The sequence below is a fragment of the Propithecus coquereli genome, unplaced genomic scaffold (genome assembly GCF_000956105.1).
Source record: "Propithecus coquereli isolate 6110/MARCELLA unplaced genomic scaffold, Pcoq_1.0 Scaffold13, whole genome shotgun sequence".
Classification (NCBI taxonomy): domain Eukaryota; kingdom Metazoa; phylum Chordata; class Mammalia; order Primates; family Indriidae; genus Propithecus; species Propithecus coquereli.
Window position 1 is genome coordinate 1577690 of NW_012137191.1, and position 14822 is coordinate 1592511.

General features: G+C 35.8%; 1 protein-coding gene across 4 annotated transcripts in view; it reads left to right on the forward strand.

Annotated features, from left to right (window-relative positions):
* Positions 1 to 14822, forward strand: part of SLC38A4 (solute carrier family 38, member 4) — a 66208-nt gene that overhangs the window by 21061 nt on the left and 30325 nt on the right. The window contains exon 1 of one of the 4 annotated variants that reach the window (XM_012638495.1): positions 6720 to 6828. The exons of 2 other annotated variants lie outside the window; for them this stretch is intronic. The gene's annotated coding sequence lies outside the window, so the exon portion shown is untranslated. Of the gene's footprint in view, positions 1 to 6719; positions 6829 to 6977; positions 7126 to 14822 lie in introns of those variants that run through there. One more of the 4 variants, XM_012638493.1, reaches the window with a different exon arrangement.

Here is a 14822-nt window from a genome sequence, read left to right on the forward strand (position 1 = left end):
ATTACTGCTTAATATTTGAGGAAGGCAGCTCTCTCTAACAGAACTAATGGGTCCTTGCATATAGCATGAACATTTACATCTCACAGTTGGGCATAAGCATAAAAAGGAGCTATTGCATTTAATGTATTGCAACATCCATCAATTAGAGCAGTTATTAGAATGTTTCTTGTTGCAATCTCATAGAAAAGTTCTAAAGGAAGGTTTTGCATACATGGATTTAATCAGTGCCTTTAATAAAGACTTTTATTCAACATTTATACAGTACCTACTATGAACCAGGCATAGTCTAATGTTAATCAAAGTAAACAAACAAAAGAGATTATTTATAACTAGTCCAAATTGACTGTCTAGACACAGTTGAATCCGTCCCCAAACCGCTTAAATAGGTCATCTGCCCAAATGTCTCCCCTCTGCTGCTGTCCCGCTGAGTGAAGTCAAAACATTTACTTTTTCTGAGTTAGCTTTCCTGTATTTAAACAAAGATTGGTGCTACTGTACTCCCAGACCTCCAAGAATTGTAATTCCTAACTAAAGCAGTCCATAAAGCACAAAAAACTCAGTTGATGTTACCATGCTGAACACTGCTAACTCTCCTAGCAAAGAATGGGCACATTAGTCAACAAGACCTGGGAAGGGCTCTGACTACACCATAGCCCTACCCTTGAGTTGTTTGGAGCCCAGCAGTAGAAATGAGCTCCTGGTACAAGAACCTGTTCTCTCCTCTATTGAGGAGACCTGACTCAGGAACTCCTTTTGAGTTCACTGAAAAGTGAATTAGGAGATGTCAACAACACTATTATTTCTCTCTCTCTGCTCAAATTCCTTTGAAGAACACTTTCTAGTGGATATGAATTCCTTATTTCAACTTTCTGGATAGGAAACTAAAAATGCCAGCCTGAATATGTCTTTGATTAGTAGGGCTACTGATTCTTTTATACCATTTAGGAGGACCCCCTTCCCTTTAAAAGTCCTACTGGGTGCTCCCAGTCTAGCCACACAGCCTAATGGGTCACAGCTTGAGAAACTGTTGGGAGTCTAAACTCAAGAAAGATACCAGGTTTACAAAGTCCATCACTAATGAAATTACAAAATCAAAAATTGTTCTGGTAGGGAATTTGCTTTTAAACAAAAAGGACAGTATTAGTATGAAAAAGAGCAATGGAAATTAATGTGCTGTGATCCAAGAAGAATGTAATTTTTTAAACTATCAGTTGCTAGTAACTAGAAAGGCAGTCAATTCAACCCAGCACTGTGTTAATGCTGCATTCTGTGTGAAGAATTTACATAAACAAGGTGAGTTGGTTGTTTAGAAAGTGTTGCTGTAATTATTTAATTATAGATATTTTAGCAGTGCTATTTTTCTCAAACAGGCATTTTAAAGGCTAGGAATCATTCTTTAAAGCAAGCTTTTAAAAGTTCTAATTCCATTCTTGTGATACTTAATTTAGATGAATTGTCTCCAGTTCCTTCCAGGTTAATACAAGAGGTGATAGTTCACCATTTTTTATGGCTGAGTAGTACTCGATGGTAGACATATACCACATTTTATTAATCCACTCATGTATTGATGGGCACTGGTTGTTTCGACATCTTTGCAATTGTGAATTGTGCTGCTATAAACATTTCAGTGCTGGTGTCTTTTTGGTAGAATGTATTTTTTTCCTTTGGGTAAATACCCAGTAGTAGGATTGCTGGATCAAATGGTATTTCTAATTTTAGTTCTTTGAGATATCTCCACATTACTTTCCACAGATGTTGCACTAGTTTGTAGTCCCACCAGTAGTGTATGAGTGTTCCTATCTCTTCGCATCCACGCCAGCATCTATTGTTTTGGGACTTTCTGATAAAAGCCATTCTCACTGGGGTTAGGTGATATCTCATTGTGGTTTTCATTTGCATTTCTCTGATGATTAGTGACATTGAGCATTTTTTCATATGTTTATAGCCATTAGTCTTTCTTCTTTTGAAAAGCTTCTGTTCATGCCTTTTGCCCACTTTTTAATGGGGTTGTTTGATGTGTTCTTGATGATTTGCTTGAGTTCTTCGTAGATTCTGGCTATTAGCCTTTTATCAGATGTATACCATGTGAATATTTTCTCCCATTTTGTAGGTTGTCTATTTTCTCTGTTGATTGTTTCCTTGGCTGTGCAGAAGCTTTTTAATTTAATCAAGTCCCATTTATTTATTTTTGTTGTTGCTGTGATTGCCGTTGGGGCCTTCTTCATAAATTTTTTGCCTAGGCCTACAGCTAGAAGACTTTTTCCAATATTTTCTTCTAGAATTCTTATGGTATCAGGTCTTAGATTTAAGTTTGTTATCCATCTTGAATGAATTTTTGTGAGTAGTGAGAGATATGGATCCTGTTTCAATCTTCTACATGTGACTATCCAATTTTCCCAGCACCATTTATTGAATAAGGATTCTTTTCCCCAGTGTATATTGTGGATTGGAGACCCATCTTCGGTCTTCTTAAAAGGAATAATGGCCAGCCTAGAATTTTGTAAACTAGATTTTTTTTTTTTTTCTTGTCAGCTGAGGCTAAAAGCAATTTTCTATTCAGGTCTTTGGCAAAGTCAGTAAATTTGTCAACCTGCACCAAACTTGTTTGCTAATTTTGCAATATTGTGGCTGACTATTCAAACATCTCCAGAATGCTCTATTGTATAACTGTAAAGGTGGTTTAGGTTGGGTTGAAGAGAAGGGGGTGCCATCAATTAAGCAATTTCCTTAGAACTCATGGATCATTGCATTTCACTTGGTTGGGTTTTTATAATGGAAAATCAGGGTCCCATCCAGGGTCCTGGACTAGGAAGCCCTTTGGGGCCTCATATTTGGGAAGGTCTCAAATTTAGACATTTTGAAGTTATCATCAAATGAGGCTGTACTGTGATATAGTCATTTGTATTTGTGTGTGTATTAAGGTGTTATTTTGTTAAATAGAAAAATTTTAAATGTACTACAGTTTAGTAATCCTGTTTGGGATTAAAAAAATTTTTTTAAAAATATATTTGGTGTCTCCAAAAAATAGAAGTAGCCCAAGCTTCCATGTATATCTGAGAGGCTCTGCCAAAGGATAATTAGAAAATTATTAATCTTTACTACTCTGTTTGCAATTAATTTGATATATGGCTTTTGGGGGGGTAATATTTCAATTTTATCTTCTTTTATTTCTTATTTTTTATTCTGTAAATTGAGATTAATCATTACAGAACAATGAAAAAAGACCTGCAATATACCTAAGCTGTTATCACTCCACAAGTGATGCAAAGAATATGGTAGCACAAGTATGTAAGTGCTCAACTTCTCTTCATGATAACATGGAATTCTGCTATTTAAATAATTTAGGAAATTTCTGTAACATTTCTCTATGGAGTTTTTTTTTCTCTTTTCTGTAAGTATCCATATTAAAACAGCAATAAGATGAAGAATTTGGTGTGCCAAACCTGTGTCATCAAAAAAGATCACAAATTCTTTTCAATACTGTAGGCCTGAAAACCAAAAGACAGAGGGTATATTATGTTAAAAAAAGTAATCAAAATATTGTTTCTAATTTCGGTTCTGCTAGTGTCTTCCATTTTTTAGGAAAGACTTGGTAGGTCAGATAGACATTTACCTACAATGCGGTAAAAAACAGTTGGATTAAAGTAAGTGTTGTCCGTATTTGGAAACACAAAGATTGGTTGTGGGATGAGAACCAAACATTAGGTCTTAGGACTAGATCTACTTTATTAGATTTTGAGTTTAGGACTCTAAGGGCTGAAAATGATAAAAGGTAACGCTTGTTGGAGAATACGGCATCATAAACACAGTGTAGTATAGAAAAGTTAAAAAGAAACAAGGAAAAAAGTATACCACCTAAAAAGCAATTAAAGTGGGAACAAAGAAAAACAATGAATACAGAAACAAAGGCAACACTAAATTATTAAAAATTAGGTAATTTGGTTCTTACTCATTTCTGTTTCTATACATTGTCTTCCAATTTAGCTATAACCAAATTCTATTTCTAGGTATCATTTTGTCCCATGACTAAAATTAGAAATTTGGGTATAGTTATTATGAGAACAAGAGGTTATCTTTCCCAGGGTCATTGCAAAATCCCATTCTGGTCTAAGAGATTTTTTTTTTGTAATTATTGATAAATTTTAGCTTGATCTGGCTGAACTTTCTGAACCAACTGGACATCGTTGAAGGTAGAAATTTTAGAAGATAGAAATGATCGCATAATGTTCATAGCATGTATTATGAGCTAGTGAAAGTGATAAAAAGAAATAGTAATACAATAAAAAGACTCAAATAACCATTGGCCCCAATTAAAATTCTATTCAACTACCTTTCCTTCTGCCATCATTCTCAGACAGGCAAATACCACCAGACCCAAACTGTCAGTCACCTTCCCCTCTGTCCTCCTCATCCTCACCTTCATCTCCACCCCATCATCCCTCCTGCATTCCTACTCTGCTGATTTTATTATTTTCTTCAGAAACTTTCAAAAGTTCCTCATCACTAAAAATCTGAGTTGCCTAAACTTACTGCCTTTTGCAGTCTGTACTATTCCATTCTAAGGTCCTATTTTACTCCAGAAAGTCTCCACTGCAGACATAATGATTCCCACTGTTCCCAGATTATGCTTTTAGTATTTCTGCACTTTTCATCCAGGATGTCTTTTCCTTTCTTCTCTACCGATTAAATCTCACATGAACTTCTGAGACCCTGCTCAGGTCCATGGGCTCCCTGAAACCTTCTTGGACTCCCCTGGGGACTCTTTATCTTCTGGAATCCTGGAGTACATTGTGTAGTTCTGTTGCCATTAATTATATTATGGTCTGCGAAGCCAAGTGTCTTTTTATGTGGGTATATCTTAACCTCCACCCCCCCACCCCTACGTAAATACAGACCGAATCTCATATACCTATTCGTGGTGGCACTTGTTTGAATTTCTTATATGAAGGATCACTTAAAATGTTTGTCATCTCATTCCAAGACTTGCTTCATTATTCATTACTTATGATTTTTCATTTTATTCAGTTTTAAAGTCTGTGCATACTCTGGTCCATTACCTCTTTCTATAGTGATATGTGAACCAAACCAGTGATATATGTGAATGTGTTGCATTTACCATGTTTTAAAAACCAAAAGAGCATAAATCTATTACCAAATGTATCTCAGATTACACTATGGCATGATTTTTAGAAATATTCAGAACATTAAATTATAATGTTTAAGTCTGTGTTTTTCTTATGAAAGGAAAGTTACTTTGAGTTTCGTCAAGACCAGATCACACATTTCTTCATTAGTTTTGCTATGTCTAAACATAATCAAATGATCTAGGGAAAAAATATTGAAACAAAAAACTAGTTCCTTAGTTATTTTAACTCACCTAACTTTGCCAAATTAGTTTTCCTGTGTATATTTGATTTTTAAGTGTTAGAAAAGTTTTGTGATAAGAATTTTGTTGTGTAGAGTAGGTTCAAAAGATATATGACTCTTTAAGGGAAGCCTGTTATGTATGCTTTTATTTTAATCCAACATGCTAATTTACTATAATTACTTAGTATACTTAAAGATCAGAATTACGAGGAAATGTAGCTTAAATTTTTAAGGGACATAAAATTTTAAATATGTATACATTTATTCTCACCCTATTTTATATGAAGATATTATAGTATAAAATGTACATATTAGAGTACATTCATTCCTATTCAATTGACCCACTATTACATGGAATTTTACCAGAATAGAAGAATTTGATTTTCTAACAGTTATTGCCAATTTTTGGTTAATCTTATACTCATCTGGTAACTTTACAAACAGAAAGAAATCTTAAATTGGAAAGATCACAATTAAATTATGGAAGCAGTGGTTTGAAAAAGAATATTCTCTGGATTTCCCTGCAGTTAAAACTAGTACATTTATTATAACCATTTTCCCCTACATCATAATGTTAATAATTCTCATCTGATGAAAAACAAAACTACAGGCAACCCTTAAAAAAAAAAGAACAAGTTAAGAGACAAGTAAAACTAAATCTACTATACTAAAGCTAATAGACCAAATGGGCACGTTTGGAAAAGGAAAAGAGAAATGGGTAACTAGACATTTTGTTAAATGTTTAATGTCTTGGATCAACTTAAAATTTCTTACTCAAGGAACAGTATTCAGTTGTTTTTTTATAGAAATAGGAATTGACACAACTGTTGAAATCTTGCATTGCTTCTGACTGGTTCACAGATTGTTCATTCATGTCACAAATCCTGAAAGGAGAAGAACTTTTAATTCTGGATTGATTTCTAATCTGTTCTTCTTACCTTACTTTCAGAATAACATCTAGTTGATACATTTTCACAACAGAATAAATAATTATGTGCCAACACATTTTAACTCTTCCTCTGACATGTGGAGAGCTAAGTAGATTTTTTTGAAGGGGGAAAATGTTCATTTAGAAATTCCTTAAAAACACTAGTCTTTTATTTACTTAGCACGTGTCTTTGGAGTGTTAGCAGTGGCCGATAATGACCTATGATTTCCAACCTCACCATACCTTATGTAACTTGGTACCATTTGGGAAGTGTCTGTCATTCTGTAAAATTACCTCAGAAAAGGTCAACAATTCAAAAGAAAATAACTCTTCCACCATGTAATCAATATTTTCTATACATTCGGATTATAATATTTCATTAATCAATCTTACTCCATAACTATTATTATTGTATTGTTTTAGTTTGACTTTCATTCATCACCTTTTGAAAAATTTCAACATTTCTGGATTTATCAGCCAACCAACCTATAGAATCTTGATACAGAATGACACTAGCCAAGGAAACACTTTCAGTGAGTATCTTATTGTATGAAAGCCAAAATTCTAAAAGCAAATAGAACCAATGTTGAATCCAAATGTACAACAGTAAACTGATTTAGCTTCTCTTTTTTAAAAAAAGCTGACGCAAGTTGGAAAGAGGGAGGTGTTGGGGCAAGGTGGTGGTGTTGATTGGCTTGCCTCGTTCACTCCCACTGGTCTTTAAATCATTGTCTACATCCCCAAAGGTTCACATAAGTCAATGCTGTTACAGGGGATTGCCATTCCAAATAATTCAGGAGAGACTGCACAGGACTGGATAAATAACTAAGGTACAGCTGTTTTTACGTGAATATTTGCAGTGTTAAAATAATGCTTACTTTCTTCTTTTTATTGTATGGATTGCTTATTCGTTACAAATTAAAATGTTTGAACATACTACTTGGGTAAATTTTTTCTCATTTTAGAAAAGATCAATTCAATATAATGTCAAACATCGAAATTATTTACCCAGATCCTGATTGCAATTTTCTTTTGAAGTTAGTTTTAGATTTGAGCATAAACTTAGGGCAGTGGATAAGAGGAAAGGGAAACATTGCAAAAAGTGGCAGGTAACAAGTGCTTCGTTGTATCTTCTGGTTGATCATTGAATGTAATGAAGAGTTGACATAATTTGTCTTAGCAAAAAACCATAAAAGTTTAGAAGTACATTCTCAATATGACACCATTAAAGATTTTTATTTATCTTGAAAACAAAATAGAAAGCTACACAGATCTAGGCTAATCAAAGGAGGAACATCGCATGAAGGCAGCTGTTGTGAATGGCTAAGGGTTTGGGCCGTATCATCATCAAATGAAAAAGGAAAAAAGTGTCTTACCTTGTCTTCTTAATCTGACCATTTTAATGATGGAGTATACTTAGAGCAAAGTTACTAGAAGAAACTAGGGAATCAAATAGAATATAAGCATAGCTTTAGATTTTGAAGGAGAAGAATCAATTATCTGAATGTAGAGCTGTTCTCCTCAAATTTATTAATCAGATGAGGAGAATTCCCAGTGGATTTAAGCATCCCTGCATCTTGAGCACCTTACAGAGCAGACAGTGATGGTTTTAAATACCCAGGCTGTAGCAAAACTAAGAGTGTTTTATACCTGTGTGGAAAAATATTTGAACTGATGATATAGATCATATTCATGGCCACTGGTCAAAGAGAAGTTTTATTTTTCACAAATAAAGCTATTAGGTGCTTATCTAGAAAAGACAGGCGTTTATTTTAAAGTTTAAGATCCTTCAGTTCAGTTTTATATTTAAATGATGTTCTGGGAATTTCTTGAAAGTAATTATATTTACATTCCTAATAGTATATTAGCAACATTTAAGTTCTCAAAAATGTAGTTTTCATGGCTAAACTCTTGAGTTTTCTTTAAACATGTCATACAATATGTTTTAAGGGTTATTGAAGCTATTATTTTTAACATATGAGTTACTTTAAAGAAAGTGAAATAATTTATTTTCAGAAGAAGAAAAAAGTACCTCTCGGGTGGTCTATTATAAAGAATGTAGACACTTGGGAATTTATTGCATCCATAATTCATGACAGATTATTAAGTATCATGCATAAAAATGTGTAGTATAAAGAGTTCACTAAGGGCCAGGCGTGGTGGCTCACACCTGTAATTCTAGCACTTTGACTATCATTTGAGGCAGAAGGAGTTCCAAGATCAGCCTGAGCAACATGGTGAAACCTTGTCTCTACAGAAAATAGAAAAATTAGCCAGGTATGGTAGTACACACCTATAGTCCCAGCTACTTAGGATGCTGAGGCAGGAGGATTTCTTGAGCCCAGGAGTTTGAGTTTGCAGTAAGCTATGATTGTGTGATTATGCTACTGCAGTTCGGCTTAGGTGATAGAGCGAGACCTTAACTAAAAAAAAAAAAAAAAGAGTTCACTGTGTTAATATCATATATATTACAAAGTACTACTGTACTTTGTGGAAACTACTGTTTAGGAAAATAATAACTAAAATTTATGCAAGAATTTATGTTTAAGATGACTAGAGAATCTATGTCTTCTAAAAACAGAGCTAGAAAGTCTGTAAGCAAAATAGCATATTCAAATTTTATGAATAGTTCTTTATACCCCATCAAATGGCTGCTTTAATTCTTACACTAGCAAGCATGTAATATTTTTAGCAAAGGGAAAAGACCTTAGCAAAGGATTATTTATGTTAACTTTCTAGTTCTTCCTAGATATTATTTCTAAGCTATATCTGAGTAGAGGAAAGGAATGGAAATGCTAAAATACTATCACCAGCAATAGGAAACAGTTAAGCAAGTATGGTTCTGTTGTTATTGGCAGTTTCTTTTCTAAGAGGTACCTCACACTGAGTGCTTTTGTGGAAGCTAATTTCTTTGAGAAATCATGCCATAGACTAACAAGAGGTCTCACTGTCAAAGTGTGAATGGCATTGTTGGGGAAATTAAGAGAATGTAATATAAAGGTAATATTAGATTTATTTTATTATCAAAACTATATTCACTTATCTGCAGTACATGTTGGATGTAGATTTAAATCAGTTCCTTGGATACAAGATAATTTGGCTTTTTGCTCACTTGTTCAACCAAAGGGTAAATGACATGTGAGGCTATCTGTTACCGAAACCTAGATCTCAGAGTAGGTTTGTCAGTACTGGGTTGGCATGAATGACGAGAAAGATAGCGATGGTGGGAAATCTGCTTTGACATTGTTAGCTCCCTTTTCACTTTGACTTATCAGGTAAAATAAATGTTTGCAGTAACTAGGGAAGGTCAGGACTTCTGCTCCTTGACCCAAGGTCAGTTTTGCTTTCCAAATTTCATGTCTGTCTTTGAAGTTGAACCAAATAAGTAAAAATGGAGAAATGTACTGCTTTGAGAGTCTTCCACCCTGAGCTTCTTAGGTACCTATTCAAAGAATTAGAAATTAGAATGTTTAATAACTAGAATTTCGATCCAAAGGTCAGCTACTTAGAACACTTAGATGTCTCTTAATACATGTGATGAAACTGGAATTCTTGTATTGTGATAGTGTTCTGAATTCTTTTTTTCAAGTTTTGATTTTGTATCCTTATAGATGAATACATTGACTTAACAATGCAGTTGACCACTGCACTGGAATATCCAGTCTGCTTTTGCAAGACCTTTGTGTCACAGAGAAACTTAACTTCGATGGTGAGAAAGGCTAGACCATAGTAAATTCTATCAAAAGAAATTTGGGTTTTATTTTAGAAGTATTTCGAACATTATTTGTGCAACAAAGTTCTTGGTAACCAGAGGAGAATATTTCCATTTCATTTTGAATTATTAACCTATAACACTGTAATAGGAATGCATACCTGTATCTATAAAGGCGATTGTATGAAGTTGCATTGGTCTTAGTAGAATATAATACCAAGCACAGTGTTAGATGCTGGGTATATGTAGAGTCTACAAAGCTGGCACTGTTCCCATCCTCATGAAGCTTCCTGCCTAGTGGGGGTTTGGGGGAGGGGGAGGTGAGGGACAGTTATTTATCAATTAATCACACAACTAAAAATCAACTACAAAGTGTGATAAGTACCATACAGGAGACAAGAGCATGTTCCAAGAGCATATAGTGGGGAGTCGGGGGGGGGGGCATCTAGTTTAGATGTGGAGTCAGGGAATGCCTCTCTGACCACATGATTTTTTAAGATTTTCCAGGTTGTTTTAGTTAATGTGGGGAGACACTTGGGTTAAGAATGTGGGGAAGAGCATTCTAAGCAGAGGGCTTGAGCAGGCAATAAGGAAAGGAAAGAAGCCCAGTGTTATGCAGTGAGTGAGGGGGTGCGATGCAGTATGGGACTAAAGAGCTATGTCTGAGTTAAAGAATATAGAGCTTACAGCAGATTATGAAAGTTGACTTTAGTCTAAAAAGCAATGAAAAAATCATGGTAAGGCCTTTAGTAGGGTAGTCAATTGGAATAACATAATGGTCATGGAGACAGAAATGATAATTTTAAATAGATGTTGAAAGAAGGACTGATAGGACTTGGTGATAGGTTGGATGTGAGTGGGGAATGAAGGATGGAGGATGGGAGGTGTCAAGGCTGACAGCCGGTTCCTCCGTGAGCACTTGGGTGAAGGGAGGTGCCATGTCCTGAGATGGCAAGTGGCAGAAGAATCTATGCTTATGAACATTATGTTTTCAATCACGGTATTTGCCAACATCATACTTGTCTACCCTACCAATGCAGTGATTCACTGATTAGTTCAGTATTTGTTCAGAGAAAGAAAGTAAAAATGTTAATTATGTTTTACTATAATAATTTGTTCAAAAATCTTTTTGTTCTAGTAGGCTGAGTTCCTCAGGGGCAAGGATCCTGTCTTATTCATTCTTTCTGTCTTTCATAGTTTTGGGCTCATGTTTCATTCTCAATATTTATTGAGTAAATAAATAAATACCATCTGTAAAACACTTCCACACTGAAGTATAATCATGTGATTAAATCTGAGCAATTATGAGGTTGTCTAAAGGCTTCAAAGTACATATTTTGTGCTGCAGGCAAATGATTCAGAACATTTAGTTTCTCATAATGTCCTAATTCTTTTAAAATTGTGCATTTAGCCCTTATCCCCTTGAAATAGAGCAGTAATCAAATCTTCAGAGCTGAAGTTATGAGCTATGAAAATGTGTTCCAACGTTTATGAGATGATCTCCCTTGGTCAGGGCCAAAATGGAATAAATATTTTATATATGGTAAAATAGCATAAAATTAGGTCTTAATTTCCTCATTTGTGAAGGGACATCTACCTTGCTTATAATGTTTGTGAGAGTTTTGAGAACTGTAAAGCCCTCTTTTATAAGTGTCTAGGGTAAATTATGCATATGAAATTCTATGTATATTTGCATGCAGATGAAGACATCACTTAGATTCTGATTACTAGAAGAGGGAAAAAGGATTTAAATTTATTACGGGCCTACTATCTGCCGAACTTTGACACCCATTATCTCATTTAAACCCTCACAGTACTGCTTTGTGGTAAATGATGTTATCCTCATTTAGCAGAAGAGGGAAAAAATTAGAAGTTAATTTGATTAGGATTTACAGCCAGTTTCGTTTATCACCGAAGCCAGAGTTCTTGTTTCCTATCTAGGCTTTAGCTGCCTGTAGTCAAGACAGCAGTACAAAGGTGGCATAGCAGGAGGCCACTTAACCTGTGCCTCCATTACTTCATCTGTAAAATGGGAAGAAGAACAAAAAATAGTACTCACCTCAGAGGGCTGCTCTGAAGAGTAAATGAGTGAATAGGTGTAAAGCCTTAAAACAGTGCTTGGCATGCAGTAAGTGCCATATGAGTGTTTGATATTCTTTTTTTTTAATCCTGGGATTAACGTGGCTTAATGCAAATGAAATCAATGAGTTTCCTACGCATAAGTGCAAAGTGAAACGGACTTTAACTGAAGCCCCCAGGACTGCAGACATGTATACTTACAGCAACAAAAGTCTCAGAGGAACCTTCCCTGATCCCCCAGACTAAGCTGGATACTATGAAAAACACTCCTGGCTCCTGTAGCCGCCTAGAGGGATTGGCTAAGGAAAGGGTGGAGTGGAGGAGGGGAGAGCATTCCAGTCACTGTGACCCGCATGTGGGAAGGGCCTGAGGTGGTAGAGAGCAAGGTGAGTTTCTGAAATGGAAAGACTAGTGTAGCTAGAGCACCGAGGTGGGAGGGTGTGGTAGGAGATGAGACAAGAGAAGTGGGAGGACCATGTAGAATCTTGTTGGGCATGCTGAGAATTTTGGATTTTATCCTACAAGTAAAGGGAAGACATTAAAGGGTTTTAAGCAAAGAAATCATATGATCTGTGTTGTGTTTTAAAGATCACTTTGGCTATTCTGTGAACAATGAATTGGAGGGTTAGGGAAGGCAAGAGAGGATTCAAGGAGATCCATTTGGAGATTGTTACAGTGGACAGTGTAAGAAATGATGGTAGTGTGCACAAGAGTGATGGTGGAAGAAATGTAAAGAAGTAGACTAATTTGAGACATATTTCAGTTTGTTGTAAATTCAACCGACTGTGTAAGCATGTATCAGTTAGGCCAATGGACACATGCAACTGGAGCTCAGAGAAGAGGCCTTGGCAGAAGATGGAACTTGAGGAGTCTTTGGTACATGTATTAGTCAGAATTCTCTAGAGAAATAGGACCAGTAGGAGATAAATAGATAGGAATAGAAACAAATAGAGATACAGAAATATATAGAAATATAGATAAAGATATACATATAGACATAGATGGGATTTATTATGGGAATTGTTTCTCATGATTATGGAAGCCAAGAAGTCCCATAATATGCCACCTGCAAGCCGGAGAACCAGGAAAGCTGGTGGTGTGATTCAATCTGAGACTAAAGACCTGAGAACCAGTGGAATGCTGGTCCAAGTCCTGGGGTTGGAAGGCCAGAGAACCAGGAGGAGCTCCAGTGCTCAAGCGCAGGAGAAGACGGACATCCCAGCTCAAAGAGAGAGCGCATTTGCCTTCCTCTGCCTTTTTATTCTATCTGGGCCTTCAAGGGTTTGGAATATGCCCATCCACCTTGGTGAGGGCAGATCTTCTTTACTAACTCTGGGCTGATTCAAATGCTAATCTCTTCCAGAAGCACCCTCGCAGATGCACCCAGAAATAATGTTTTACCATCTATTCAGCCATCCCTTAGCCCAGTCAAGTGGACACATGAAATTAACTATCACATCATATTAAGTCTTGGGCATAGATTGGAAGAAGGAGGCTTAGGATCTAGCTTTAAGGAAGTCAAGTAATAATACTTTAAGCAAAACAATACTTTTAAAAAGGACAAACCCACAAAAACTGTGAAAAACAATAGTATCAGCAACAAACAGAAATTTTTAAGAATTCCTAGAGGCCAGAAGCAGACAGAACCGGAAAATCTAAGACAAAGGGAACCAGGGTAAGTGTGCTTTCTCCAGAGGAAGCCCTATAGTGGTACCACGTTAAGTCAACCCAAAGAGGAGGTGTGGATCATGGGCAATCAGTGATCAGGTATTCATCAGGAAACCTCGGTGCAGACATGATGGTCTGTTTGGGCTGCCATTTTTGCCCATAGGCTAAGGCTATGATCCAGTGTGTAAAGAAAGCCCAGGGAAGGACTCTAGGATAAGTATTAGGGCCTCTGCAGCAGACAAGGAGGTACAACAAGCAGGAATGGAAACTCCACCAAGAGGAAAATTCTCTAAAATGTTTAACCACCAAAGTAACCTCTCCTAGAGTGGTAGCTGTGTCTCGGAGTGGGGTTGCCCAGGATACTCTTCACACAGACAAGCTGCAGAAGAGCCAACTACACAGAACCTACAAGGAAGCAGCCCACCAGTGAAACAGGCCTACATAATTTCGGGGAAACCCTGAGTACTAGCTGTCTAAGCTAACCAATATACGCTCCAATTCATAAATATGAACAGACGACCTAGGATCACTAAGAATTTAAGGAAAACCAGGAACATGAATGAGAAGAACCAAGATGAACAAATGATAACTAACTCCAGAAGAAACACATAATTTAGAGAACAAAAGGAACTTTGGAAAACCTCTAATTAATATTCTTAGATTTGAAAAAAATATTGCATCCATACAAAAAAAGAGGTGATATATTATAAAAAAAGAGAAAGAGGGTAAGAACAAATTATTAGAAATTAAAATCATGATTCAGAAAAATACTTGACAGGTTGAAAAATAAAATGGATATAGCTAAAGATTAAATTTGTTATTTCAAATGAGACATGGAGGAACTATCCCTGAACATTGAGCAATAAGATAAAGAGACAGCAAATAAAGGGAAAAGTTTAGAAACATGGACAAAGAGATCCAATATCTGAAAAATAAAAGTGTTAGAAAGAGTAAATAAGGGGGAAGAAATTGTTTTTTAAAATACTAGAACTTTTTTTGAACAGAAGAAAGACATAAGCCTTTCATCCCTCCACATGCTCAGTAAGATGAATTTTAAAAGCTACTCAT